Genomic DNA, 5,071 nt, shown 5'->3' on the forward strand with positions numbered 1-5,071 from the left:
ATCCCCAAACAGTGTGCGTGGCAACAAACGAAGCGGGCCTGTTTCCGCCCGGTTTCAATCCGGGGAAATCGGGCCCAGTAGTGGCGGGATCTGTACAGTGCATGTCGCAGCGCTTCAATGTGCTTCCTGATGTCCTACCCCGAGAACAGAAAGGACAGCGTACACAGCAACAACAGATCAGGTCTCTGCACTGGATCTAAGCTGCCCCCATCTCCTCTGCTCTGCGGCTCCTGCGGAGTGGAGTCCTGCCTGGAGCCGTGTTTGCAGGCGGCGGCTCCCCGCGCTCTGTCTGTGCGTCGTGTCCAAGAGCTCCTGGGAGGAAGAGAGAGCCCTCCCACTCGGGGGCTTTTCCACGGTCTGTGTAAGGAGGGGCGGGTGTGTCCAGTAGCTTATCGAGCGGAAGCCTGGGGCGGCGGAGAGCTGTGATCGTGCAGACCTTGAGGTGTCACCTCTTTGTCTGCTTTCCCGCCCCCCCTCCGCCCAAGCTCTGCTCCAAAGTAGCCCGGCAACCCCTCACACCTGCACGTGTCACAACCTAAGGTGCGGTCATGAGACACCCATGGGGTGTCGTTCTGTTCTTGCTAATTGTTTCCTGCCCGTTGCAGGCAGGAGTCCATGCGAGGAAGATGCGCTGGACAGAGCTCAGAGGGTGCAGCTGGGTGGCTTTCCTTCTGAGTGACGTTCCTGCAACACTCTCCCGCTACTCTTGGTGCGCTCATGCCGCAACACAGGAAGGCTGGAGCAGGTGGCCGTGGGCTCTGCGCACCGCCGAAATAGCTCATTTGGGAGAGCGTTAGACTGAAGATCTAAAGGTCCCTGGTTTGATCCCGGGTTTTGGCATTTTGTTTCATCGCGCCCTTTGTTCCTCTCTCCAGCACCCCCTGGCCAAAGTGATGCTTCCCTTTCTCAGCCTGAAACGCAAGCGAGACACCAGCAGCAGTTCCTACAGGTTTCCGTAGTGTAGCGGTTATCATGTTTGCCTCACATGCGAAAGGTCCCCCGTTCGAGACCATGTGGAAACAACCTCTTTTTGCACGCTCCCTTACTTCACAGAGGTCTTGAGCCAACGGTCATTTGTTCCCAATGTATTTCCGGTGCCTTCATGCACTCTTGTACCAAACGCACGTTTGACGAAATGACAACCAAGGAGCCGAGAGGTTATTTCAGCATTTTGCAGCAATTAACCAGGGCATAGCAGATACAAATGGGTTGTACAACTTTGAACTAGAAAATGTAAGAGGGCTAAGCCCCCTCTCTTTTAGCCCAGATTCGATCTGTCTCCCAGAATTACCTGGGCACACACACACACTGTCTTGTTTCTCCTACACGTATAGTGTAAAAATTAAGAACCCAGGACGAAGATGTGACTCTCGAACAAACTCTTTATTATTTATCCTGTAACTCCGATCCAGTTAGCTCCTAAATTCACTATGACCTGTGACCCTGTGACCCTGAGCAACCGTTATTCCCCGCTCAGCCCTCCATCAATTAACATGCAGTTTCACTGCTGACGCACACAAATATTACACCTTCTCCAGCTGTTATGAATCGCCTCTCAAAGCCCGGTGTGTTTTTTTTTTGGAGATGTTATACAGATGCAGCCATTCAAAGTGTCGGAGGTAATTGACGCAAAACACCGCGGTACGTGATTGGTTGACCGACAGGGGCACTCGTGGTCCGTTGGTCGGTCGTAGAAAGATTTACAGTAAATGTCTTTACTGTGCCCATTTTAGCATTGAATATTTATATGGAATTTTACCACTACCACTAGGTGACTATTCATTGTTATTAAAATGACTTAAATTCGATCATGTTGTGATATTTTGAAATATTTATATTTAGAAATATAAATTTGTTTGGTGCGAGTGAGGTTTCATTTAATCTCTGACCAAGGGAAACGTTTCATTTTTTCAAAGAAATGTTTGTTAAAAAGAAATAGTCATGACTTTAGTGTGATTTGATCACAGACATTACAACAGAGAAGTCAGGAACCTAACCCACAGCACCACCAGCAAGGTCACAGCCAGAGTGCTGAAAAAGCACTACACAAACATTATCAACAGACAATGTACAGCATGTACTATTCTTGTGTTGCGGTACATGAATATAATTATATCGTTCTTAATTTCTTTAGATATGCGATTCCATATTATATTCCCTTTTAATCAAATTCTAAAAGTATGCTTGTTGACTCCGGTATCACGTTAGTTAAAGACTTCGATGCTTAAAATGTTTAGGGAGAAATGGAATACTGGTGTGTATGTTTTCTTTAAAGTACCGAGACCAGCCATATACTGTATGTTTAAGTTCCAAAATTAATATCGTTCATGGCCTTCACACGCGTTACAGTATGCTCCTATTCTTTTTATGCTCAGGTACTAAGATTTCCCTTCAGTGGTAAAATTCCATATAAATATTCAATACTTAAACGGGCACAGTTAAGACATTAAATATACATATACATACTGTATACAGTAATATGTTATGTTCCTAAATCAATCTCGTTTATGAGCATGTGAAAGGCATGGTGAATCGATTCTCAAAAATTACTGTACTTTGCATGATTGGAAACAAATGTGTGATTGCAAAATGCTGTGGTGTTACTTTTACAAAAACGGTCAATGAAAAAAAGAATGTGGACCAGGGCAATACTTTGAGTTTACAGCTTGTCCAAGGTCATTCATTATTAATACTATTAGTAATATCTTCATTAAAGACTTTGATGGCGACAGCTCAAACATGAGAGGTTGAGCTTCATTAGCTCCACCTTGCGGAAATTCCGGATACTATTATTTTTTTGCGGTATTATAGGATAATTTACGGTAACTCGCGGTGGACTGCGTAAAGCCCACCGCAAAATAATGCGGTACCGCCCACTTGTTTTGAATGGCTGCATCTGTTTATGTCAGAAAGAGCACTGTGACGTCAGAGACACCAGCCAGAGCGCCGGGATCAGCGAGCGAGACCGTGGGAGGTGCACGGAGCGCACTGCGGAGAGTTATTGATCACTTATCTATTGACAACCTATTAATTCAACTGAAGAACCGTAGAATAAACGATTAACTTCATCGACTGGTGAGTACTGATTCGTTTCCATTTCTTGACCCTGTTTAAAATATCTAGAAAACGGTCAATACCGCCTGTATCGATCAATTACAGTACCATAGTGCGTTTAGTGTTAATAATGTTCAATCCGAAATTTAAGAATGGTTATTCAAATTATTATTTAGGAATTTAATCCTAGAGCTAGATAATTATATTCCAAGTTGATAAATTTGTTTAAGTAACAGTTAAAATGCATTTTCCATTTGTTTACAAATCATAAGTATGGTAACCACGGCGACACGCGCCGAGTCACTGTGCCCGGCTAGGTGTCTCGCCTTCGTCACAAACAGCGGTGTGACGTCACGGACAGCTACTAATACTAATACTAGTGTATTCATGTTAATATTAGTGAGAGTACAACTGGTAGTTTCAATGTTAATGCTAGTATTCATGTTAAAATTAGTGCTTATTATGGATATACTGTTAGACTATTTACACTAGTAGTCATGTTAGTTTTAGTGATATTATTACTGTTATGGAACAAGTAATAGGTTTTATTCCATGCTGAAAAAAAGAAGAAAGAGAACACAACGTTTCGGCCGTGGAGCCTTCTTCAGGTGTCACACTCTCTCTTTCTCTCTTTCTTCTTTTTTTCAGCATGGAATAAAACCTATTACTTGTTCCTTTGCAGCCTACGCATGCTGACGCAGCTACCCACCTGAATTATTACTGTTATTATTAGTATTAGTAGTGTAGTAGTAACTTTGTGTTATAGTTAGTAATAATGATAGTGTTAGTCATAGTGATAGTGTTACTGTTGTAATATTAGTGGTATTTTTGTTAGTGTTTGTTATAGTGTAACTGTAGGTAAGAGTGTATGTGATGTCCATCAGTGTGTGAGTTTGTGTCTGTGAGTATGTGTATTGTCTATGTGTGATTCTGTAAATGTGTGCGTATCAGTGTGTGGGTGTGTATCTCTGAGTGTAGTGTCTACAGTATGTGTGTCTGTGAATGTGTGCTAGTTTGTATTTGTGCATGTATGTGTCTGATTGTGTGTATAAATGTGTATGGTGTTAGTCAGTATGTGTAGTGTCAGTGTGTGTGAATGTGTTTGTAGGTGGGCTTGGGCTCCAATGTTGTGTCTGATAGAAGTGACCCATCAACAGGTGTTGAGGTCCAGAGCTGCTTGCAAATGGAATCACTTTCTAGAGTCCAGACCAATGTCTACAGAGCTGTGAGTGCTCTGTTTTTATCACTATTAGTAGTAATGACAGCAGTAATAGTAGCAGGAGTGTTAGTATCAGAATTAGTATTAGAATCTGAAGTCATGGTCGTAGTAGTAATGGTAGTAGTGGTATTAGCAGTTGTGTCAGTGGCAGCAGTATTAGTAGCAGTAACAGTACTACTAGTAGCTTTAGTAACATTAGTAGTAGCAGTAGGAGTAGCTGTAAAATTTTATTAGTTGCAGTTGTGTCAGTGGCAGCAGTAGTAGTAGCTGTAGTAGCAGTATTACACTAGAACCATGTGTTACGATCCCTGCCTCCCGGCAACGAAAGAGGCAGAAGAAGGCGTAGTCTTAGTTCATTAGTCTACCTATCAGTGTACGCTTTCACCACCACACCTCCGTCTCATTTTGTATTTAAGCACTAGTCTTTCCCTACCTCCTCGCTCAGTATTGGTTTTCCTTTCGAGCTACTTAGTTGCGCTACGCCTTCTACCTCTTCGTACTGTTCTGGTTCCGACTTTGGTTTCTCCACTTTTACTAAAGAAATAAAGGATCACCTGGTAACTATACAACAGTTGGGCAGAACTTTGGAGGAAGTAATTTCCCAGGTGTTGGAATTAGAGTTTAGAATTTGTCAGAGGAATAGAGAAAGATCTCAGACACAGATACTAGAGGTTCCTCGGCCACCACCTACCAACACTCTAGACTCGGAATAATCTATGGAAATTGCCCGCACCCAGTTAACTCCAGAAGAAAGAGAGAGACGCAGATGAGAGGGCCGCTGTATGTTCTGTGGAAAAT

At 43.1% G+C, this 5,071-nt stretch overlaps 1 non-coding gene across 1 annotated transcript; it reads left to right on the forward strand.

The window, feature by feature from the left end:
• Nucleotides 1-767: 767 nt before the first annotated feature.
• On the forward strand, nt 768-840 carry trnaf-gaa (transfer RNA phenylalanine (anticodon GAA)). The gene has a single exon. It is a non-coding gene; the product is annotated as a tRNA-Phe (tRNA).
• The last annotated feature ends 4,231 nt before the right edge of the window (nt 841-5,071 follow it).

Source organism: Lepisosteus oculatus, chromosome 14 (assembly GCF_040954835.1).
Source record: "Lepisosteus oculatus isolate fLepOcu1 chromosome 14, fLepOcu1.hap2, whole genome shotgun sequence".
Taxonomy (NCBI): Eukaryota; Metazoa; Chordata; class Actinopteri; order Semionotiformes; family Lepisosteidae; genus Lepisosteus; species Lepisosteus oculatus.